General features: G+C 40.3%; 1 long non-coding RNA gene across 1 annotated transcript in view; it reads left to right on the top strand.

Annotated features, from left to right (window-relative positions):
- LOC111812273 overlaps window positions 1-25,739 on the top strand; it is a 128,567-nt gene extending 102,828 nt beyond the window's left edge. The window contains exon 3 of the long non-coding RNA XR_002817823.1: window positions 25,459-25,739. This is a non-coding gene — a long non-coding RNA (uncharacterized LOC111812273). The remainder of the gene's footprint in view (window positions 1-25,458) is intronic.
- Window positions 25,740-26,126: the final 387 nt, after the last annotated feature.

Genomic DNA, 26,126 nt, shown 5'->3' with positions numbered 1-26,126 from the left:
GAATGTCTTAGAGGTTGGATTTCTTACTTTAGAGATCAGAAAGATAAAAGGGAGCATCTACCAAGCGCTTCCTTTTCTCCCATATGCTCTAGGTGATGAAAACGTTCCCTTTCCTAATGGGTACCCTTTTGAACTGACCTTTAGGTTCATGGGATGCAAATATTGATGGCCTTGACTTTCTTCTGTGTGTGCAGTTCAGGACGTATAGTATCTCCAGATAACTAGAAACACGTGCAAGTGGTAAGGAGACAGCCCTGAGCTTGATCCCGTAATTCTAGGGGAGCTTGTGACATGGACCCCGTTTCTGGGCTCTGTACAGGGAATGTTCTGTAGGCAAAGCAATTCATAGGTGCAGTTTGTCTGAGTGTCTCTGTAGCCAAATCATGCTGCATTGGACCTCAGTAGATGTCTGAATTGTCTGGCCATGTAGGTGTCTTCTGAGGCAAAAACTATGAGTTACCATATGTATTTACATCCTGAGGTTAAAGAATCCAGTGCTACTACTTCCTAGGATGATATTGTATAGTAGTTAGGTGCTGGGGTGTAGAGTTTCCAGGTTCAAATCCTGCTCCAACCACTTACACGCATTTTGATCTTAAGAACTTATTTAACGGCTCAATTTCCTTGTCTATAAAATGGAGATAAAAATAACATGTACCTTTTCTTTTTTTTAAAGAAGAATTAAATTAGGGCTATCCAACCAAGGTGAGCAAGTTAGTAAAGGCTATTACACGTCTGCATTACCACGCTTTCAGGTGTCCATCCTGTGCCTGTGAAAGCAACTTACCAAGCTAGGACGACATGCAGTTTAAGAAAATATATGAATTTGAAGGTATGCATTCTGCAATGGATGCTCTATTATGTGATAAATCATATAGTGAAACAAGGGAATATAATATTTATTTTTGTAAAATACTATAACAAGTTTTATCTTGTTATTGGTAATAAAGTGATTTTTCTGACTGCACTAAGAAAAGGGAGTATTTGAATACTTGCTCTGTGATATTGTCAAGCGTTATTGGTAGGCCTGATTTATATTATCTATGATGCGCCAGTTTTAGGTGCTGAACTCCATCCCTGCTGGGATTATTATAGTGCATGAGGGGATGGGATCACTGCACTCTGTTCTAGGTACTTCTTTCAATAAGAAGCAGGGGCATCATGAGCTGGTACTTACCCATCTGTCTGTTGAAGCATTTATGTGTATACTGCCTAAGCACTTAGGCAAACCACCCAGAGAGGGGATTTAAAGCTAAGGAGAAAAAGGAAAAATTGAGAACAAATTAACATGATGGAAATACCAGAAGCCTCTTAGCCAAGAACCTCTAAACTATTCTTAAAAGCAAATTTAATAGCCAGCAACAGGGCCATTCACTATTGTCTTTAAGAAACAGAACCTGATCTACAAAGTTGCAACTGAAATATGAAACTGGAAAATTTCCAGGGAAGTCAAGCAATACAGGCTGCTAGCTCTTGAATTCAAGGGGTGGGGGGAGAATCCATTTTACAGAGCAACTTCTTACATTGTGGGCTGTCAATGTTTGATGGGTAGATCCTGAAACATTAACTGATTAAATTCTTCAGTGCTATGTGGTCATCATGGTGGCCCCCACTGTCCTGAGCATCTGTGTTTGTGTCCTGACACATGAGACAGTCACTGGAGGAGGAGTGGGGACAAGAGTGGAGCGTTTTGGCATCCACTTGATTTTTCCTAAGCAGAACCAGCAGAGAGATGTTGAGTGCAGCTGAAATATTATTGATTGCCTATGCTTTATAGCACCTCATAAATTGTCCAGTCCCTTACCAACACCCCATCTGCCAAATTCTCCTTTGCCAATCACAGTGACACAGAAATTGCATGGGGGGAGAGAGACGAGGACAAGTGTTTTGCTCCACACTGGATTCCTTGCCAGCTCTTTTCCTTCTTGCTGTGGACACTTGCACCGTTCAGTTCCACTTGGCAGCTGAGAGCAGAGTTCGTCTCTCGACAGGGTCACCTGGATGCTTTAATCTTGGTGGTTCCTACCCCAAAGCTATGCGCTTCCTTGGAGACTTTTTGCCCATATTCTGGGGGCGAACTATGGTCTGACATCCCCTACCCTTGGATTCTGCGTTTTTCTTTGTACCTGAACATCTCTGGGCCAATGACCTTGTGAGCATTGGGGTGGTTGAGTGGGGCTCCTGAGATCACTTTTATTTGATGGATATAGAAACTGAGGCCCAGAGAAGTGAAGACATTTGCCAAGTGTCATTCAGGCCACCAATGTCAGAAGTATATAAACAGGCTACAGGATTTCACTTTTTCCATTGAGGCATGCTGGGAGGCATGTGGTAAGGTGTAGACTGTACCTAGGTTAGTGGACCAAAGTGGCTTGATGCAGGAATTAAAGGAAAAAGAGGAGGGGCTAAGCAAGGAAGCAGGACTGTGAATGGGATTTGTTAGAAGTTGTATTAGAAGATGGTCCTTTCGTCAGAAAGCGTGAATATTCTTTTCTGATGCACAGGAAAAGGAGAAGATTAAAAGCATGCCAAGGATCAGATTTTTTTTTTTGGCAGTTATTTATTTTCTATTGAAATTAGGAAACAATGATTATTTTTTCATCCTCAGGTAATTTAGGGTAATGGAGTACAGACGGTTCTGATTTTACCTTCTTGCCTCCTGTGGTCTGCACTACCTTTTGTTTGGCTAAAAATGGTCTAAAAGAAAAAGCCAGTGAAGCACTTTCCAGATCTGATAACTTCCGTGATCTCCGGAGAAACCTCTGGCTTGGGTCCCAGGGTGAGGTCACACAGTCTGATCTGAGTAGGATTTATGACGGGAGTGGACCATGGCGCAAGGCAGCGCCATGGCTCCCACGAGCCATTTGTCAGCAGGTAGGAGTGGCTCAGTCCACTGCGCAGCTCTTGGCTGCTCTTCAGGAGCTCCAGCTACCTGTGGATGTGAGTGTGTCTTTTTCAATTGATAGCTATAAATCCATGTGGAAGACATGACTTTTTGGCAACTCGAATTATGACTTAGTCCTTTTCTGTGCTCACTTATCCTCCTGAATTTATACCTGTCTAAGTCCTGAGGTCTGGCATTTTGGTTTCTACCAATCTGTTTACATAATTTCCTAAGGACTCATTTTATGGAAAGGGATAGTTGAATTGGACAGGAGATATTGAATTGCTTATGCCCTATGATATAAGAATAAAAAATAACCGACCGTAGTGGTAAAGCCCAATAGTTCTGACTACTCCAGAAGGTGAGGTGGGAGGATTGTTTGAGCCTGACAGTCTGAGACCACTATGAACAACATAGTGAGACCCTGCCCTAAAAGGCGAGAGGAGGAGAAAGGGAGGGAGAGACAATGAGGAAGACGAAAAAGTCTATTAAGTATGTGTTAATCGGAATACTGTTCATGATAACAAATAATATTTACTAAGTGTTTGTGTGCTCTGTACTGCTCTAAGTACCTTATGAATTGAATTATTAGAATGATCCTATGGAGTTTGTACTATTAACCCTCTTGGCAGACATGAAGCTGAGGAAAAAAGAAGTGATTAGAGACATACAGGGTCTCAAAGGACAAGGAGGAAGTTAGAAAATTAATACTCCACTTGATCAAGAAGCTGAATGCCTAACTGCCTGCTAGCAGCACGAGGGCGAATAATGTGGCCTCTTTTACTTGTCCAAAGGCACCTACAATGCGATGGAAGTGTGCTTATGTGATCCAAACTTTGAAATGTGTTAATAAGAGGAAGGTGATTCTAAGGAGACCATGCTGGCAATTACTTGGACAATTTTCCCAGCTTTACTCCACCTGAAATCATGTTAGAAAACTAAGAATCTTGAATTGCATTAAAGGTAAAAGAAAAAAAAAAAAGACCAGAAAAACAAAATAAAACAAAAAACTGAGAGTGGATTCACTAAAACCTTTATGCTGCACTGAGTGTGAAGTGACCTTGGCAACTCCATCAAGTGACAGCAAAAAAAGGTAACTTGGACAAGCATGAAAAGAAAGAGCACTGATATATTCAGCAACTGGTTTGATACCTTGAATGTTAACACTTTTTGACCATGGTTCTCAGTGGTGAATGCCATCAGATGGGACCAAGCTGGACAGGAGGAAGTGATGTAGACAGTCCAATGTCTGAGAAGCAGTGCTCAGCAGCCTACCTGTCACCTCCTTGAGAGTCCCGGATGTTTGGCGGTGAGAGTAGAAGAGATGGGAGGAAAGAGTACTGACAGTTAAGGAGGCAGGAAATCCCTCATTACATAATTTTGTACTTCAGGTTGGTACATGTTTTAGGATAGTGTCACCTAGCAGATGTTTGCTCTGGATATACCCCCTGACCCCAGGTCTTCTTTTGCCAAGATGGCACCAGGGAATAGTAAATTGGGCTCATTTACAATAGATCAATACAAATAAAGGTCTGATAGTGTTACTTGTAACTGTTATCTAAGAACTACCTCTGATAATATTGATGAAGAAGTAGCGACAACCAGTGATTCAGTTTGAGCAATTTTAAGGTTTATCTCGTTCCACTCAAAGCCAACAGGTTTCTTTCCTCCAGGCAACTTTCCCTTGCAGAACTGAGAGAAACACTATTGCAAAAGGAATGAATTCTTAATATCTGCTTCCTTCCTCTCTCCACACCCGTCCCGCCCCGATCGCTTTCTAGTGTCTCTTTTAAGACATCTGCCTACTCTGTAGCTGGGCCAGACAAGGCTAAACCGGACACCACAGAGGTCCTCTTAGGTCCTCGTGCTCCCGTGGATCCAACTGCCGCAGTGGCTGTGCTCATATCTGCTTCCCTCACATTCCCGGCTGCAGATCCCAAATTCAGCTCCCACAATGTTACCACAATGTCTTGCATGAACTTTTTGAAAATTGCTTCATTTGTGTATTTCTCAATAGATTTGCAATTCTTTAAGAGCAATTTTTATAAATGTTTGTATTTTCTTTTTTTGTGGTTTTATTGGTAGTTCTTTTTTTGATTTTTTTAAAACTAAATCTATTGAGAAACAAATAGCAATGAGACAGTTTCAAAACAGGTTAGTAGGACAGTTACAATAGTTAATACATTGCATATTATTGTCTTCATAGTAGTTATTCATGGTACAAGATGCAGACATGATATCTTGTCCAAACACTGTTAGTACAAGTCTTTCTTCTCATTGAATTAAAAGAAAATAGCTGTACATCTGTCCAATTTGGTACATACAGATACGAAATGGTCCTTCATTTATATTCCCTTTTTGCTGAATTCATGCATCTATCATATTTAAATGGCAATGAAATACCCATCTCTGACAAAACTAAACAAAAAAGGGAATATATTTTATTTTCTATGTAATTTTATTTATTAAAGGAATGAATATATTTTCTACTATTGAGTTTTCCAAATCTTGGTTCCAGTTCTTCCTAAACTCTTTCTCTGCCCTGATCTGCTTCTGCCACTCTCTGCACATTTCTTTTCTTTTTTTTTTTTTTAAAGTTTTATTGATAAACATATAGCAATGAGACAGTTTCAAATCAAATCAAAAGTACAGTTTCAACAAATAATACACTGCATATATTCTTCTTAGTGGTTAATTGCTGTACAAGATGCAGACTTGTGATCCTACTTACAAACACCATTAGAACAAATCATTCTATTCATTTAGAGAATGCAACTATATATCTATCCCAACCACTTTGAATACACAGATACAAAATGGACATTCATCTGTATACCCCTTTTTTCCTAAGTTCCGTTATTGAATATTATAGGTGTGTAAACTCAGCAAAATATTCTAAAAGAGTCCAGCAGCCCATAATAGCATTGGGTCTTCTGTTTAACTGGCAATGTCAGAAATTATTGACCTGAGTCCCCCACAGCTCAACATAACCCTGGGGCTATTTCCCTCCCACTAAAAGGCAAGGGAACCCAGTCTCCGGGGCCTGATTTTGATTCCCTCTGGTCTAGAGAGACTATGCTAATCACCTTTGCTAAGTGCTTTCTGGCCAAAGGTGTAAAAGCCTGATTGTCTTTGAGGGAAAAAAATGTTTCTGTCTTAAAATTAGTGATTATGGAATTTGCATCTGGACAGGCCCTAGTATCTCTTTAGTGCTGAGCTGTTTGCACTGGACTGAACAGATATTCCTCGTGGTTTATCTGGTCGAAAGAACCATAGATGCAGCAGGGTACAGACTTCAGTTGGATAGTATTTAATTTCTTTACATTCAGTGTAATTTCTATAAAAAACAGTACACATCTCCTCCCTATATTAGTGGTGTTGTTGCATTTGTCAAAAGCTATTCGTGTTTAAGAAGTAAAGATTGTTTTAAAGAACAGTACTGAAGGCTGTCAGCCTGCCTCAGTTTCTTGCTCGGTGAGTAGCAGCCTGGCCACCTGCATACCTCCCTGGAGTGTTTGCATGAATGGCTCTGTGATTTGAAAGCACTTTGAGATTCTGGGATGAAAGGGCCCCTGTAAGTACAGGTCTTAGGGAGGTATTATATGTGGGCTTTCTAACCTTGTGGCCCAGCCTGTTTGGCAAGAACACTAATGCACTCCTGGGTTTAGCGTTGTAAAGATGTACATTCAAGGCCTCCGGCTGCGTCTTGTGAGGTTCCTGCGGCATGTGCCATGGCTTGCTGGCCTCTAGCAGGTTCTGTCTGCAGAGCAGGCATCTGCAGGTGTGCACAGGCAGCTCGGCCTTGGGGCCAGCAGTCTCCTGCAGCTGGCCGCTGTGCTGTGGAGGAGAAGGCACAGCGTGCCAGGAGGGAGACCGGCCCCTGTTCCTGGGCCCAGGGCTTCTGTCTTGGGAACCTCCCTGTTGCTGTAATGTGACAGAGGAGAGCTCATCGGGCTCCAAAATAGTGAGCCTTAGAGAGAGGCTTGCCCCAAGCACTGATTTTTAGATTGTAAAGCACTGGATTTGGGTTCAGGAGCCCCCCAGCGTGACCCTATGCCCTCAGGCAGGTGGGCTAGCCCTGTCCTGAGCCTCAGTTTCCCTGTCTGGCTGCTCTACTCTTGACAATAGTCTTGCACAGGGCTAGAATATAAGCGGGAGTCCACATCCATTGCATTTAAATACTTAGAAGAAAATAAAATAAAATAAATACTTGGACGTTACTGATTGACCTAAAGGTCTGTCAGAACAGGCTTGGAAACTACGCTGACAAAGGTGACTCCATAGAGATCGGGAAGGCCGTTGGGATTTGGAGCTTTCCGCTCCCAGTTTTCCTTTGGTGTCTGCCTGGTAGCAAGGGAGCAGGGACGTGGGGCTTACAGTGTGGACAGTTGCATCCGCATGAGCCCCACTGCATTGCATAGGGGTGCAGAGGGAAGGCTGGCCTCCTCAGAGAGAGTGCCTGGCACCCAGAGAAGTGGCCAGAGGCCCCGTGAATGAGCTCATGGTGTTGGGGCAGAGAACTTCAGGGTCTGGGTGCTGGGCGTGATCCCCAAGGGAATCTTGGGCTCCCCGTGGACTCCTGTCTTTGGCCCAGGGAATCCTTAATGCGTGGGCAAAGGCAGCCTGGGGCTCAGGCCCGCGCCTGGGCTTCAGGATGGCAGCGCAGACAGTGCCAGAGCAAGCATCCATTGTAGAATGCACGTTGCTATCAAATATGTGAAAAGAAATGTAACAGAAGTGCTTCAGATTGGCTTTAATCACATTTGCATGTGACAATGACGGAAATGGGAGCTATTTTCTAGTGGACAGAAGGATGGAGCATTCTCTTGTTTCTGGGACTGGCTACACATTTCTTTCTTACTTAGCATTTAATTCATTATTGTAGTTCTACTGCCAAAATTCAATACACATTTATTGGCTCCTTTTTAAAGCATTCTCTTGGTTATATTGGCAATAGCAGCGAAGGAAACATGCCATTTCCTTTGTTCATGGAACCTACACTTTAGTAGGAAGAAACAAAATAAAATGAGTAAATACGTCCATGGTGTGATTTCCTTGAAGACGGCTTCTTCTTTGTTCACTCGTGTGTTCAACATAAGCGATATGCCTTCGTGTCCGGGTCAGGGACTAAACTCTGTGTCTAACAGAGATAAAAGCACAAAAACAAAAGCGATTAGAAGACAAAAGGATGGCACTATCTCGGGCTTATATGGAGAGAACTGTCAACCTACTCAGGTACTCACTGTAGGAAATGAACACGTCCTTAGGAACGGATGTTCTGGAGTATTTTACTAGTTTTCATTCATCCAATGTTTATTCTCTCTCCCTCTAAGATATTCTCCTAGGCTCTATGAGAGGTCATTGCACAGGGTTTTAGAAGCCCTAGGTGATAGGACAGTGTGTACCAAAACTGTAGAATAGTTCTTGGCATTTTCTACCTTCTTGAATGTTGACGGTCATCGCTGTTTCCCCACCCGGGCCTTTCTTTGGCCATGGCTGAGCTTGTCTCCCCTACTGGGGTCGGAAGAACCCTGAACTCTGGCTCCCAGGAGATGTGTCCTGGGAGTGTGGAATGCTGGCGTTGGGGTTCAGCCCACTTCTCTCCATGGGGACTCCAGGTCGAGGGCAACAGTATAATTATCTCAGCTACTGGAAGGGTGCTGCAAAATGCTCCATGATGTTGGATGTATTGTGAAACAGAACACAGAAAAAAGCACCTCCTTCTTCCCCTTTCTTCTCTCTAACTTAAATTGCATTTTGAAAATGCTTTGGTTGGGTTAAGTATATGTTATTGGACCCATTCTTAAAGGGCTTGTCCTTCGGCTTTGGGACATGTAAATACCTCCCTGAAGCAAATGAGATGCTTTGGCTGTTTATACCCTGTGTGGCTGGCGATCCTGTGCTCTGTCTTTGTTTTGATAATTAAAAATTAAATGAAACAGCAAGAAAGAGAAGCACAACAAATTGTGGTGAGCCATAATTTTGGTAATCAGGAGCATCTCACCCCGTTGGTGCAAGGATCAGCCAACCTTCACTGTGTGTTTTCCATAATCTACTTTCTGCCATGGCTTAGCCTGGAAAGGTGGGTTGTCCATCACATTTACAATAAATCTTTGTGCAACTGTAAATTCACTGATGATGTCTGCAAGCTACAAAATGGTGAACTTGTATTAAAGAAGACGCTAAAGGCGGTGACTAGGGGACTGGGTAGAAAGATTGATAAACCCAGTTGTTTTTTCTTAAATGTATTTAGTACAGGGTCTACAGGATCTCATTGTGTAGATTGTACCTGTAGTGATCCTCCTGTTTTCAGCCTCCCAAGCGCTGAGATTACAGGCGCGCGCCACCACCCCCAGTCTCACTGGCCAGTTCAGTGCGCCGTGGGGGCAGGGCTGGCTCGTCACACGGGATCGGACACCGGCGGCTGCTCTGTGCCTAATCAGCCGCTATAGTCCGCTGAGCTATCGGGCCAGTCTGGTAAACCCAGTTTTATTTTGCGGAACCGGGGATTGAACTCAGGCCCTTGCACTTGCCAGAGAAGTGCTTATTCCACTGAGCCATCTCCCCGGCCCCCTGTTTTATTTTGAATAAAAGTGAATGATTTTAAAAAATTCAAGTGGTATATGTCGAGATCTTTCTCGTGAGGTGCGTGATCCAGGCAGATTACTCCAAAGGCCTGGCTCTGGCCTGTAAGAGGAATGTGCAAATACTGTGGTATCAAGCATTTCTTCCAGGTTTAAAGTTAGATGATTAAATAAAGTAAACTAGTCAATTGAAGCTACAGGGTTTCTTGGCCCTCACTATGTAATTACTCATGAGCCTTTTTTTTTTTTTTTAGCTTTTTGCTCTCTCTCTCTCTCTCTCTCTCTCTCTCTCTCTCTCTCTCTCTCTCTCTTTCCTTTCCTTTCCTTTCCTTTCCTTTCCTTTCCTTTCCTTATTTTCATTTTATTGGCCTGCATTTAATTTTTTTTAAAGAGAATACAAAAAATTCTTAAAAATTTTTGAAATGATACAGAATTTTACCAAACAAAATGACCAACAAAAAAAGCTAGGTCCTGATGTATACATAACTAAATTCTATAAGAAATTTAGAGATAATTTAATGCTAATTCTTCTCAAACTCTTTAATGAAATTGAAAGGGAATCAATTCTCCCAAACTCATTCCTAGAAGCAAGTATTACCCCATTATCAAAACCAGAGAAAGATCCAATCAAAAAAAGGATTACTCTCTTTTTAATTTTTTTTAATAATTTAGCTGAGTTTTGTGGTGTACCCCTATAATCCCAGCTCTTAGGAGGCTGAGGCAGGAAGATCTCCAGGAGTTTGAGACCAGCCTGCCTAACACAATGAGTCTAAGGCCAACCTGAGCTACATAGTGAGACATTGTCTCAAAGAAAACAAAATAAAGCAAAAACTTTCAACTTACATGCCGGATCCTAGCTATGTTCTAGTTTAGTCAATCTAAGGTATAGACTTGGGTTGTGTATTTCTTAATAAAACTTCTCCAGAGCTTTTTTCTGGTGAACATTGAGATCCATCAGCTTGCTATCAGGGATTGTAACAGGAAGGAGCAGCTGGAGTACCTGAGACTTTAGGAAGACTCTGGACTTCCGTTCTGGGAAAACTATTTATATGCTCAAGTTTTGAAAGTGTAATATAAAGGTTTTCATGCACCCTCTATATTTAAAATTTGGATTACAAGCGCCTGATGCAGAAGCCCATTTTAAAACTCTGTTTTCACACACTTTAAAAGTTGACTACACCATAACATAGGAGATGAGACTGCAGTGACCACTGATGTGTCGTGTAGGAAATTCCACTGAGATCAAGGCATAGGAATTTATATAGAAACTGGAAAGCAGTTAACTGGGGGCTTTTTTTTTTTTTTCTTGGCCTTATTTACTGAGATCTGACCTTTCTGGTAGGTTTCTTGACTTCTTTGGAATGTAACGTTGGGGCTACTAAATATTTGCCAGCAGGTAATATTTATTTAGTGATGTGAGAACCTAAGGCATGAGTTGACTGCCAGTGTGATCATTAACAGGGCCAAGGAGAACGCCACCAGAAATAATGGCACCTGTGTTATCAGCGATTTTTTCCCCTTCCCAATGGCACTGAAGGAAAAGTGATATTTGTTATCGAATCAGGCAGGGAATTTACAAGTGATAAAGAGTTAGAGAGGTTGCATTCTTTCTAATATCTCACTCTGTAGTCACAAGTATCTTTCTCTCATGGAAAGATAAAAACACTTGACCAGGGCCATAAATTTGTTCTGTCTTCTGTCAGCAGGACCTTGGGAAGACTTGAACAGCCTTGACCTGTCTTGTCCTGCTTTTATTCAAAGGATGCTTATTGTGTGGTGATAGCTTAAGGAGGACTCAGGAAAAGTAGGTGAAGCAGCAATACAATTTTCCAAGGGGAGGAAAAGAAAAGATCCTGTGGTCTTTTGGGGACAGATGTGGGTAGTGTGTGTGAGGTGGCAGGGGTGCCGTGTTCCTTTCTGCCCCAAGTACACAGGAGCTTTGCACCTAGAACGCCTGTTGATTGGGTTGGCCAAGGGTAAGAGCAAGGGTAAGCATGAAAAACAAAACAAAATCCCCCTCAGATTCCCCACTTTTGCACTGTTTTGTAATTTAATTTCTGCTTTTTGTTGTTGATCATACTTGCTTTGACTGTTGCTTAATGACGCCTATAGGTTTATAGGTCATCACTGCCTTCATTTTAACCAGTCAGAGATTGCGCTGTTAGGTAGGGTTTAACTACTTTATTTTAAAAGCGCTTCAATGATGTTTTATGGTCCCTGGGCCCGGAATACTTTGCAGAAAAAATATTTCCATGCATCTGCCAGGCCTTCCTTTTTTTGCTTCGGCAGAAGTGATTGTGCACATTACTACCTCACGGTGCAGAGGGGAATGCTATTCCTGTAGGTCACTAGCCAGTCTGTGGGTCAAGCTGGGTCCTGCTCCCTCCTGTACCCGGCCTCCTGTTGCACTCTAGATGCCCTGAAGCTGGCAGCTGACCTGGCATCATCTTGGGTGCTCCTAGCACATTTTTCTTTTCTCAGTAAGTCCCTAGTAAATTATTTCTTCTTTTCAAAGCACAAAGAGAACTTCGGCTTGCTTTGCATACCCTTATGCACATCTGACTGTTTCTGATGAGAGAGCTACTGTCCTCCTGGTTACTTCCTTCCAAGAACATATGTATGTGTGAACACTTTCCACATTTCAGTTATATTCGTTGTATAGCAGTATGAAAAATCTTTAGAGTGAGGCAAGAAAGCTCCCATTTATTTTGTAAATCTATATATTTGGTACAGGGTCTCACTATGCAGCTCAGACTCATAGTGATCCTACTGTCTCAGCCTCCCCAGCACTGGGATTACAGGCGTGCGCCACCACACCCAGTTTTGGTGGCCAGTTCGGCACACTGAGCTATCTCCCTGACCCCATAAAATCCCCCATTTTAAGTAACCTCTCAGGCTGTTAAAGACATGCCAACCTAGGAAGCTCATAATAAGTGTCTTTTAAAGATTTCTCTACCGATAATAAGACTTCACCAATAGTCAACCAATTCACTTAGAATTGCATGCTAGGCAAATTGAGCAAACTTCTCAGGGTTGTAAATTTTCTTCTGAGTCCATTAATATTGTGATGACTAGAGTCAGGCAGCACCACTTTGCTTAATGAACAAACAGGGCAGCGGAGCCCAGGACGCCCTCAGGAATTCAGAGCTGCCTGACTTTTTGCTCTTTTCCATTTCCTGGCCCCTTAAGATCTTTCACAACCCTGTGCTATCAAAGGCTTCTGCTTAGAGGTATATGACTAATAATTTCAATTTTCAAATGCATAGTGATAATTGGTCTTTCTAGATTCCAGCAGTGTCCTGCTGCTTGCTTTTCTGTAGCCTTGGCCAGGTGCCTCTAATACCTTGTACTGACTGTTGACCAGCTAAGTTGGCACGATCTTCTTGTATTTGTCCTCTCTACCCCACTCCTCCTGCCAGGGATTTTACACATTTACAGTTAAGCTGAGTGGACTTGGAATTCCAAACATGATCATCAGTGAGGAAAGGATTGTGCTCGGGCTTCATGATGTCTCTCTCCTTCTGCTTTGATTTTTCATTTACTTTCTCACAACCTCAACAGGCAATGTAATATATCTCGCCATATTAATTTCCTTAATAATTTCTTACAATTTAACACTGCATTCCCACTACAGGGGTGCATAGATAGATTCACAAAGAAGCAAGGGGGAGGGCCCGGCTGTGGGAGGGCATCAGAGGACAGACATGTCCCCAAGGTTAGACTAGAGGCTCAGGGCAAGAGTGTGTGCCAGCTCAGGGTCCCATCTGCTGGCAGGGGCCGCAGGCAGGTCTGTGTCTCATTTGCCTTCCCAGAGGTGGTGTTTGTAATTACCGGATTTTCTGATGATCTTCTTAAGACAGTGGTGTATGGAGTTTTTGAAACAGGAGAAATTTCAGTTAACCTTGAACGCTGTTTTTCAGTTAGTATTTGCTAAGGAAAGACTTCTAATAATAATAATAATATAAATCCATTTTCTTTGATTTCTTTTCTCCCCAGGGACTTCAGAGATTTCTATAAATCATCAACCCTTAACTTTTTACCTCTAGTGTCCCTACAGTCCTAAAATCCACATCCCTCTTGTCATAATACTTCATTGTTTCTACCTCCCTGTCCCAGGGGGTTTGTCATGTAAACTTGAATGTGTTCCAAGGTAATCTGTTATCATCTTCATTTGATTTTTCATCACGTCCTTTCAATCTTTCCACTGTCATCACCCAGGTGAGTAGACAAGGCTCTCCACATCAACTGGGTAGCAAGTATTTCCCAGCATCTCTGGAAGCTGGAAGCGGTGCTCTCCCACTTCTCTGGCTATTTATTTAATTCAGTCTCTTGTTACACCTTGCTCCACAACACCAGTGGCTCATGCACTTAGATGTCTGAGGATCTTTCTGGTCATTTCCCTTGAAGCTTCCAGAATATTCCAGGCCTAGGGCTTCTCTTTGTCCTTTTCCTCCCTCCCAGCCTGTGTCCATGGCATCTCCCTCAGAGTGTGTGATACAATCCTGCCTCTCCAGATAGTGTGGCCTTTTCTCCCCTCACCTCCTCTTAGGGCTTATTCTGTCCACTTACCAGCTGAGTCAGATCTCTTCTCCGTGACGCTACTGGCAGTACCCCATTGTCTGTGGCACCTCTACGGCAGATATCATATTGAGTTGTAGTGTTTGTTTCTATGTCTGTCTCTCCCACTCTCAAGAGCGATGACGACACACTCTCTGGCACCCAGTAGACAGTGAGTAAATATTCACTGAGTGAATGTCAGTTGAGGATGGAGGCTGTGTTGTGACATATTGTTTTCTTTATATATGGATCACAGCAAAAATGCGTATGTTGTGTCTATTAATATTGCCACTATATTCCTCCTGGTGTACTTTTCTTTTGCTGCCATTGGGAGATGAAAATCAAAGTTGAAATTAGAAAAGTGAGACATGCTGGCCTCATGCACAGTGCCATATTAAACCACAACCAACTTCTTCATTCAGGACATTTAATAGAATGCCTCCACCCTGACCTCTGCCCTTATTAAGCCAACCCTTATTTCCTCTAGATTAGAAAGCCTCCTCTCTGTCTCAAGTGTCTAAAAGTCATTCACATTTTAGAAACTGAGAGGCTTTTCATCTTAGCAGGTCCCAGCTTTTCTAAGAGTCAGAGGAACCTGGACAAACTGGTTTGGGCCAAAGCACATAGAATTTCAGCCATGACTTTGTTCTATTTTACATTTCTGAAGCCTGAAAGAGTGTTGCTGTCAGTAACAGGTTGCAAGGTGATTAACAGAAAAACTTATAACAAAAAGGGAGCTTATTTTAAAAAAGTTATTTTTGCGGAACTAATGAGACACTCATTAAGGGAAACTCGCTTACCTGGTATGGGCTAAAGGGTTCCTTAATGCTGCACACAGTACTGGCAGCGTATCAGTGGTGCAAATCCAGCTGAGCTTGGGATTTTAGAATAATGAAAGTAATCCTGGAGACCTAATGGTCTCCTGGTCTTCCTTCCTTCCTTCCTTCCTTCCTTCCTTCCTTCCTTCCTTCCTCTCTCTCTCTCTGTCTCTCTCTGTCTCTCTCTGTCTCTCTCTGTCTCTCTCTGTCTCTCTCTGTCTCTCTCTCTCTCTCTCTCTCTCTCTCTCTCTCTCTCTCTCTCTCTCTCTCTCTCTCTCTCTCTCTTTCTTGTACTTTTTAGGAAAGGGTCTACAGAGTGTTCAGGGTCTCACTATAAGATCCAACTAGTAGTGATCTGCCTCTTTACAGCCTCCCAAGAGCTGGGATTATGGGCACAGGCCACCATGCCCAGTCTTAGTTGCCAGCTCAGTGCTCCCTGGGAGCGGGGCTGGCACAGCAGGCCCCAAGATCACACCCCGGCCCCTGTGCCTGCTTGCAGACACTTTAATCTGCTGAGCTATTTGTCCCACCCTTCTGGTTTTCAATATGTGATAAATTAACCTATAATTTCCAAAGAACTTACTTATAATTTCCAAAGTTCAAATACTCATTTAAGAATGTATGTATTGATTTTTAATTCCCAAATATTTGGATTTTCTTGTTTCTGCCTGCTGGTTTAGTTTTATTGTAGCCTCAGAACATGCACTGAATAATTACAGTCATTTATTCCTTGAGGTTTATTTTTGTTTTACATTGTTTTCTCATAGCTTGATTTATGATCTGTGTTGCAGAATGTTCTTTTTTTCAGAAGAATATATTTTGATGGTGTTGGATGAAATATTCAATACAGATTAATTAGATTCCATTGCGTAGTTAGATACATAGTTCTTCAATATCCTTACTGAGTTATGTCTACAAGTTCTATTACTGAGACTAGATTGTTGATGCCTCTAACTTACAATTGAAAATTTTTCTATTTTTATGATATTAAGAATTGGTTTTGTTTATGTATTGAGCTCTGTTGTTCGGTGCATATACTTGTTTGATTACTATGTCTTCTTGGCTCTTATATTATTCTGTGAGGCTCTTTTTAATTATTTTATTCATCTGAAGTCTTCCTTACCTCATATTAATACAGCCACTTACTCTAGTTTTTTAACTTTTTAAAAACATTCTTTTTATTTCAAGATAATTGTAGATAAACATGCGGCTGTATGGGCGATACAAGGAGATTTTGTACTTATTCTGAATTTTCTCTGATGATAGTATCTTACAAAATAGATTACATTATCACAACTAGATTTGTAATCAACATTATTATAAATCACTGATTTTACTTATAGTTTCACAGTTTTACACATACATTTAGTAAAATGCAACGCGATCACATATGTGTGTCTGCCGCTCAGTCCCGGTGTGGAGGAGCCTAGCCCTAGCAAGCTCCATCACCAGGCCTGTCACAACCCCACTCATCCCCTTCTTCACAGTCCCCAGTCCCTGGCAATGACCTACTTGTTCTCCGTGTCTGTAACAGTGCCTTGTCATCAGAGGAATGTTTTATAAATGGAGCAATACAGCGCGGAACTTTTGAAGACCGGCCTCTTAACACTTGTCCTTCCCCAGAGATTCTCCCAAGTTGTGTTTCAATAATTTCTTAACTTTTATTGCTGAATAGTATACCAATCTTTAATTTTATAAGAAATTCAAAACTTTCAGAATTGATCCAATTTCTCTGCAGTTTTGTCAGAATTTGAATCTGTTACTATGTTTTTTTAAAATTTATTTATTTGTTTATGTTTTGGTGGGACCAGGGATTGAACTCAGGCCCTTGCACTTACCCAGGAAGCGCTTATCTACTGAGCCATCTCCCTGGCCCTGTTACTATGTAGCTGTGATGTTATAGCACTTTGTGGTTTTAATGTGCATTTTGCTCATGGCTAATGAATTAAAGACCTTTGTGTTTATTTATTCTCTGCACGTTCTCTTTAGTGAAGTGCCTATTCATGTCTTTTGCTATTTTTCTAAATAGATTGCTTTTCTACTTATTTTTTAATTTTTGTTTGCATTCTATATTTTTCATCCTTTATATTTTAACTTATCTACATAGATATACCTTAAGTAAATTTCTTATAAATAGCATAAATTGAAGGCATTTATTTATTTATTTATTTATTGGACCTGGAAATTTTTTTTTTGATTGTCTGACTTTGTGAGGTTTTATTATTGAAATTATGTTTGCTTGGTAAAACTACTGGAAGATTTTTAATCTTTTTCTATGTTCTTTTTTTATTTTCCATTAACACTAGCAGCATTTACTTCCTGCAGAGCTGGAAATTTAATAATCTAGGGCCTTTTATATGGTAGGCAAATTTTCCACCACCGAGTTACACACTTAGCCTAAGTCTACATTGTATTTTTAATAAGTCTTTGACTTTTAATTGTTATATTTAGGTTTATGTGCATTTTGTATTAATTGTTGATACATTTGGATTTAGACCTACTATTTTATTTTTCTTTTTTAAAAAAATTCTTCTATTTTACTTTCATTGCCATACTGTAGGCCATTAGAGCATTCATAGTTTTCCATATGCATCAATTTTTGTAATTTTGACAGTTACCTTTGTGTAGCTTTCTTAGTGTTTGCTCTGTCCATTACAAAATAAATTTGCATTTTTGACCTTGACATATAATTAAAATTTCATGGCTTCCTCTGGGGTGTAGAACCCTTGTGATCTTCCGGCTCCCTTGAGGCTCCCTCCACTGTACCATGGTTGGCTTTGTGTAACACTTATGTGCATTGAAATTCCCACCAGCGCTCTGCTTCTGACCGTTAATGGCACATTTCAGGGTGCTGAAGGGATGAGATGTCACCTGTGATCATTGCTGCATCTTCTGTGTGTCCCTCGTCCTTCTTTCCTTCTGGCATCATTTTCTTTCCTTCTAGAGAACTTCCTTTAGTGATTCTGCTAAGGTCTGCTGACTATAAAGCTTGAATTTTCCTTCACCCAAAAATGACTCTAAAGGGCCGGGGAGATGGCTCAGTGGAATAAGTGCTTCCCTAGCAAGCGCAAGGGTCTGAGTTCAATCCCCGGTTCCGCAAAAAAAAAAAAAAAAAAAAAAAAAAAAAAGACTCTATTTCATCCTTATTCCTGATAGATGTTTTTACTGGATACAAAATCTAGAGTGACAAATCCTTAAAAGTTTCGTGCTATTTTGTTCTGGTCCTTATGGTTTGTATAATTATTCTAATTATTGTTTCTCTTTATGTTAAATATTATTTACTCTGGTCTGGCTGTTTCAAATATCATTTCTTTGTATCGAGTTACTCTTTCAGTTCCAGAGCTTTTTATTGGTCCAAATGATTTGTCCTTGATTTTTAAGTTTGTTTTAGCATAGATTTCCTTAGATTCACCCTGTTTGGGGTTTGCTTAGATTCTTGAAATTATAGTTTATATTTTTGCCAAATATGGCATATTTTCCACCATTATTGCTTTGCTCATATTTTTAGCACACATTTCTTCTTTTTCTCCTCCAGGGACCTCAGGGACAAAGATGGGAGACCCTAAAAGTCCAACCTACTGTCTCCAAAGGTCCACTTTGTCTGTTTCTTGCTGTCACTCAGATGAGCTGATAATCTGTTGATTTTTCAAGTCATCTCCACTTAGCTCTTGAGTCTGTCAGGGAATTTTTAAAGTTTTGATCATGATTTTACAATTCTAAGATATCCATTTGTTTCTTCTTTATGTTTACTTTTTTCCTACCCCCTGGCACTTTCTATTTAAACGTTTGTGTTTAGGATGTACATGATTTCTCATGCATACTTTTATAACCTATGTCTTGCAATGTATAAATACGTTTTAATACAAACAGCTTAAAGTCTTTGAACATCATCTCAGCATCTGTGCTGTGTTGGGTAGTTTATTGACTTTTTCTATGTGAATTGGAATTCTGATGGTTCTTGGTATACTGAATAATTTTGGAATGTGTCCTAGATATTTTGAAGATTATGAGACTTTGGGTTGTATTTAATCTTGTATAGATGTTCAGTTCTCTCCCCCTCCTCCCCCGCCTCCTTCCCTCCCTTCCTACCCCTTTCTCTTCCCTCTCCCTCCCCTTTTCCTCTGGCCTCTCCCCATCCCTGCCTTTTTTCTCATTCTCCTCTCCATTCCTCTCTTCTCTCTTTCATTCTTTCACCTTCTCTCTCATTTTCCCTTCTCACCCCTCCTCTTTTATTCTTCTCCCTCTCTCCTTCCCTTCCCCTTTCCCCCTTCCTTTTCTTTCTTTTTCCTTTCTCTTTCCATCCCTCCCTTCCTCTTCTGCTTTCCTTCCCTGACTCCCTTTCTGCCTTCTCATCCCACCCCTTGTTTCTCTGTCTGTCTTCAAGTCTGTCTCTGAATCTTTTTTCTTTTTTAGTAGATTGCAAATTGAAAACAAATTATTTACAAACATAAATGAATATAACAATTAAAAACTGTCCAAAATAAAAATGAAGGAAGAATTTGTAGATCAGTCATAATATTTCACTGTGTCAAAACCAAGAAACTTATATTCATATAATTAGAATTCTCAAAGTAGAAAGGAGTAGGGAATAAATACTTAAAGATTTAAAATTTCTGAATTTATTTCAACTTATAATACCACATTTCCAAGAAAAATGAACCTTTTGCAAAGACATTTAAATAAAATCATACTAAGATACACAAAAATGAAATTATCCAAAACTTCTTGTAAAGAAAAAAATCATTACAGCATATACATAAAAATATTAGCTATGGAAGAACAAAATTAAATAGCATCTTATTCCACATTAGAAAGAAAAAAAAAAAAAGGACCAAGGGTGTAAGAAACTAGATTAATTAAAGAACTGAAAGAAAAGATCTGTCCTTTTTGAATTTTATATTCAGCAAACATACCTTTGAAAACTAAAAGTAAGATTTTTCTAGTTATACAAACTTGAAATAGTTTAATATCTTCAGAAGTAGCATATAGGAAAAAACAAAGAGCATAATTCAAAAGGCAAGAGAAGTTGCAGTATGCTCCTGGATGAACAATAACAGTAAAGAGCTCTCAATATAACAGTTATGCAGGACTATATAAAAAATATATTAGATGAACCCTTATTTAAAGGTCATTGCAGATTTCTATGAAACAGTACCAATCTTATATTGAGTTATACACATATTTTTTTCCATGTATGTGTGTGTATGTGTATATAAAAGACAGGGAAGGAGTAATATAAAGTAAACAGAAAATGGAAATATACTTTTTAAAGTTTCTAATACTAAGAGAAGATATCATACAATGTCTTTTAAATAAATTATAAGTCAAAGATATAATATAAATCTTATAACAAAAATTAAGATTAAGTAATATTCAGAAAATTAAATACTAATTAATTAAAAATTAAATGTTTCAAAACAATTGAACTAACAAAAAGGATATCGCACAAAGTTCTAGTGTGTTGTGGACAGGCATAATGACCATGACAGTTACTGGTGGCTAGGCGTCACTTGTGGAACTGAGCTACAGCTACTTCTTTGAAATCCACCCTGTAGACTCAGGTGGAATCATGACCCATAGGGTGGAAGAGAAGTGCATTTGTAGAGTGTGCTGATGGAAATATTCTGCTGCTGAACACAAAAGAATAACTGAAAGACTACTATTTTATACCTCTTATTCTCCTGTGTTTAATTGTTTGCCCTATTTGGTGGGTTCTTTCCATTCTCATTCATGGGGCTGTGATCAATTTGCCCTCTCTCTAGAACATCATTTAATAGTCTGTGTAGGCTTGGCTTTGTCACCATGAAATTCTTTAGTTTTTCTTTGTTATGGAAGTATTTCACTTCTCCATTATACTTGAAAAAGAGATTTGCAGGGTATATCAGTCTGGGTTGGAATTTGTTTTCTTGCAAGACTTGAAGTACTTTGCTCCATGCTCTTCTTGACTTGATGGTTTGTGCAGAGAAATCTGTTGTTATTCTGATGGGTTTTCCTTTAAATGTGATCTGTTTCTTTTCTTTAGTGGCTTTTAATATACTATTCCTATGCTGAATTTCTAGGATCTTGATTATTATATGTCTGGGTGTGGTTTTCACTGGGTTGATGTTATTTGGAGTTCTATATGCTTTGGTTACTGAATGTCAGATTGTTGTCCCATATTTGGGAAGTTTTCTGCTATTACTTCTGCCCATATTCTTTTTATATCATTTGTATTGACTCCTTCCTTCTCATTGATGCCTATTAGTCTCACATTGCTCATCTTTGCATCGTCTTGCAGGTATTGAATTATTTTTTCCTGCATCCTAGTTGTTTTAAAGAGATCTTTTCTTACTTTTTCACTAGCTGCAATGGTGTCTTTCAAGTCAGAAAGTCTATTTTCACTTTCACTCAAACGGTTTTGCCAGCTTGTGACTGAGGTTTTAATTTCCTGTATATCACTTTGAACCTGTTTCGTACATTCTATTTCTTTCCTAAATTGCTTATTCAAGGGTTCCATCATTTTTATATTCTCCTCTATTTTTTTTTATCAGTGTAGTCTTTAGAAGCACTTAGTACTTCTTTGATTATAGTTACCACTAAATTTTTTAGTTCCGAAATTATTTCTGATCTGATTTCTTCTATACCTTTCTGCAGTTGATTCTTTACTGTCAACGCTATTATTTCTGAGATATCTGGTGTGTGATTTCCAGTTTCCTCAGTGCTAGTGTCGCGCATTTGTACTGGGTGGACTCGGGGCCTGAGACTGCATTTTGTTCCTTTTCTTTGTCATTTTATATGCCACTGTCTTCTGACCTTTGGTGTAGAACTTAGATAGAGTTATTACCTTAGCACCAGGTCTGGATCTACGAAGTTCAGATTCTTCCAGGTGGGTGTTGTTTGGATCTGGCTGCTGTGCTCCACTTCTTTCTGCTGCAGGTGTTAGAGTTGAACCCTTTGTGTCTCTCTGGCAAGATGTTCTGCTCCTGAATCAGCTGAGTGGGTCTTGCCTCTAGCCTCTTTGCAGGGAGTTCTGCTGAAGGGTTCCGTGCTGGGCCTGCACTCTGGGTGGAATGAGCATCCGCAGACCCCAGGCGATTTCACTCTCATACTGGGCCTGGGCTCTAGTTCTATTCAGGATCCCACAGGTCCGGGTAGTCTCCTGTCTCTGAATCTTTTTTTTTTTCTTTTAAATTTTTTTCCCATAATTTTATTGAGAAATAAATATCAATGAGACAGTTTCAAACCAAATTGTTAGGACAGTTTCAATAATCAACACATTGCATACATTCTTCCTAGTGGTTAATTGTCTGAATCTTGATATGCTAATTCAACCTACACCTTCATGGTTGGTGATCCCTGAACTTCATAAACAACTTCCTAGAGTTGTTTTCCCACACTCCTGGATCTCTATTCTACCTGGTACTTTCTCTTTCCTAAGAACTCCCTTTCCAGAGCTCCTGGCTTTACTCCTTATTTGGTCCTGAGTGTCAGAAGGGCAGAGAGAGGAGAAAAACCAGAAGAGACTGGCTTCATTGTGTCCGCACAACAAGGAGAGAATGTGGTCACTGACCTTCCTGGCATGGAACTGGCTGGCATTGAGGGTATGAGTGACAAATGAGAAAGGAAAGAAATACAGAACAAAATCAGACAATTCCACTGTGTTATGGGTTTCTTTATTTGTTCTGTGAGCCAGCAATAGAGGGCTGAGAGAATTTTCATCATCCCAGTGCACCTTTCTGGGGTTCTAGCTGTCTTAAGTTCTTCCCCAAGGGATCTGCTGGAAAAGAAATAGCAGATGGCCTGGTAGATTGATTGTATTCGGTTCTGGTAGCTTCTTAGATTTGCCCAGTGGTATTTGCTTTCCATAGGTTACTTTCTAGTTCTTTCATCTTTATAGCTCAGGAGATAGATGATGTAGGCTTACACCATCTGACCCAAAAACCAGACTTGGACCCATTTCCAGTTGAATACAGGCCTTGGGTTCCTCTGTCTCCCACACTACAGCAGTCAGGCATGTCATTCCTGGGGACTGTCCTCACATCCTACTTTCTATGAGTCCTGCATGGATGTAGATGCTCAGAATTATCATGAACTATAGTTAGACCTTGTGTATGTAGGATTATAATGGGAAGTTAGATAAGAAAATAATTTTAAAAGTTTATGTGCTTATAAACTCACATATACTCATAACGATGATTTGGGTAAGCTTAATGTAAAGCCTTGCTGATTCATCCATGGTTGTATAATTGTCCTTAACTCAAGGAGCATCGTGCTGTACTTCATCTATCCTTGTTACCCTAGTGGGTAAACATAACTCATCAAAGAATATGAATCTGCATAAAAATTAAAATATGAATCATAGTGTTTCTCATTCTTGGTAGTTAATAGACAGAAAGCTCACAGTAACATTGTAAAAGGAGCTGAGAGAGTTGCTATAGCATGAACAAGGTATGTTTTGTATTGAAAGATTTAATTTATTTTCAGAATGGGCCAAGAGAGGAGATTCTGTTGCCTGTTAACTTCGACTCATAGGTCAGTGCAAGAAACTAGACCTCTGTATGTATGACGGGTACAGAAGCAGTCGATACAAGAAAATGTGCTACAGTTGTTAAAACAACCAGAGGAATGAAGGAGTGGTGGAGGCAGAAGTGTCAGCCCCGATCAGGGCTCGTGGGGAGCTGCAGTGCCAGTGGCCCAGTGCGGGCCTGGCTGTGCCCAGCATGAGCTCCACATTGGCCCCTGGCGAGAGCCTGCAAGCCTCTGCACAAGCGAGCCCCTGTTTCGGCCGGATGCAGAGCCATTGCATCCACCCTCTTCCAGCCTCACCCTAGTGCCTCTGAGCGAGAAAGAACCTAAACCAAGCACTTTGATGGCCAGAGTCTGAGATATAAGAATCTTTAGTCTTGAGTTCACCCATAGGCAGCTTAACCAAAGAGGGATGGTTCTGATTATCATTAGCATGCACTTCACTGACGTTGAGATCTCTTTGTTTGGTTTTGTCTTATGGTCTAACTAGTAAACAAGATTACATACTGTGTCGAAAGTAGAAATAGGCTTCATGTGCTTTAAATACCCCACAGAACACAGAACAGTGTTCCTTCTTCCTTAGTGAGCTTTTCATATGACTGAGCAAAACACTGAGCACATGTTCAATAAACGATTGCTCTTGCTTCTCTCTGACCACGTCCAGAGCCGCTAACTAAAGAACGTAGAGCTTTTTCTCTTTTATTTCCAAATTCCCAAGGAATTTTGAGGTAGATTGTTAGTATACCATGTTTATCTGGTGTGAAAGAACAAAATTGGATTTTTTAAGAGATGAGGACTGGGAAGGCACAGTTATATGCAGGTAGGTCAATTAGTAATTATCCAGGTGGTCGCCTGTCTGCTGGGCAAGAGCCTGTTTTGTGTAGTGAGGTGCATTTACTATTTAGAGAAGCAGAAGAGGATTTTTCCATTTGTTCTCCCCATGTAGTGAAAAATGATCAAAGCATTCTTTGTCCATAGTGAAGTTTTTGGTACATTTCTGTCTGGCTGCCTTTTTAGCATTGTTTTCTTTTTGTGGGTAATTCTGTATGGATTATGGAGTCTTTATGAGTATACTTTTTATCACTGTGAAGTATTTCACTAGTCATACCATGATTTACATGGCCTTGTTATTAAATGTTCTTTTTCATCCATGCAAATCATACAGTATGACATCCTATGCCTCAGATTTTCATATTGGCAATCATTTCCTAATATAAGAATTACCAAGCAGGGGCCGGGGGAGATGGCTCAGTTGAATAAGTGCTTCTCTGGCAAGCAAAAGGGCCTGAGTTCAATCTCTGGTTCTGCAAAAAAGAAAAAAAAAATACCAAGCAGATTTTGGAACTTAACTTAGCTTGGTGATTTTGAGGTAATCTTTTCACACTTGTGTTCTGTTTAGGATTCCCCCCCCCCATTTCCAGCTTTATGTTATTTTTTGGATGCTTTATTGTTTGATCTTCCATATGTAGACCTATTAACTTATACTTTTACACTGTCACTGAAAGGCTATGAAGTCCCTTGTTCCTGTAAATCCTTGGCAACACTTGGCATTATCAATCTTTTCTGGTTTAGCCATTCTGGCAGGTGTGGGATAGTTTCTCACCGTAGATTTAATTTACATTTCCCTCCGCTGACTAATGAAGCTGACAGCCTTATCTTATGCTTAGTGAGTACTGGAGTCTCCTCCTGTCCAAGAGTGCGTTCAAATATTTTTTGCCAAATTTTTATTGGCCCATCTTCCTGCTTTTTTTGACATCCAAATGTTCATTGATCGCTTTGAAAATGAGCCCTTGCTAGCTCAGTGATTTTGAGGTAATCTTTTCACACTCTGGTTGTCTTTTGCTCCTATAATGGTACTTTTTACTGAACAGAATATTTATGCAGTCCAATTTTACTTTTTGCTTTTTTTCTTACTATGGTTTTCTTACTATGTTACTTTTTCCCCTATTTCCAACTTTATGTTATTTTTTGGACACTTTATTGTTTGATCTTCCATATGTAGACCTATAATCCACCCAGAATTGATTTTATATGTGCTCTGAAGTAAAGATTTCTTTTTCTTTTTCTTGTCTCTTATCCTCTTTTCTCTTCTCTTTTGTTTTTTCTCCAGATAAATATGAAAATTGAGGCAACCACTTGCTGGAAATAGACTCTCTTCCCAAGAGCCCAGCAGGACACCTCCGATCAAGTGGCTCTGTCTGTGGGCTTCTTCCCTTCATCTCGTAGTAGCGCAAGATCTCTGCTTGGGGCTGACTTCTGGGGCTGGTTTTCTCCGTTGCTTCTTCTCTGGGGCTGGGCTCCAGCCACTGATGAGATTTACAACCTGTTATTGTACAATTCCAGTTGCATTGCCACTGGGTGCTTCTCAGCCCAACAGAACAAAGTGTTAGCTCTCTGTGAATTTAGCATTCAAATTATATCTCTGTATATAAAAAAATGTAACATAACTGACTTCTTCAGCGTTTTTCATTCTTTTTGTTTTTAGTTCTTTCTTTCTATGATACAGGGTCTCTCTGTGCAGTTCCCTACACAGTAGTGATCCTCCTGTCTCAGCCTCCCCAGCCCTGGGATTATAGGTGTGCACCGCCACGCCAAGTTTCTAGGCTGGTATGGTGCACTCAGGGTTCCAGGGCCAGCACAGCATGTGGTACAGGGGATTGAACCCAGGTCCTTGTTCTTGCCAGGCAGGTGCTTAGACTCTTTTTTAAAAGTGTTTTTAAGAAAGTTTTTAAACTGTGATTTATATTGCATGACTCATTAAGTGAATTTTGATTCAAA

Source organism: Octodon degus, unplaced genomic scaffold (genome assembly GCF_000260255.1).
Source record: "Octodon degus isolate 3935 unplaced genomic scaffold, OctDeg1.0 scaffold00119, whole genome shotgun sequence".
NCBI lineage: Eukaryota > Metazoa > Chordata > Mammalia > Rodentia > Octodontidae > Octodon > Octodon degus.
Note: the sequence above shows the minus strand (reverse complement) of the source record. Positions and strands in the feature narration are given on the sequence as shown.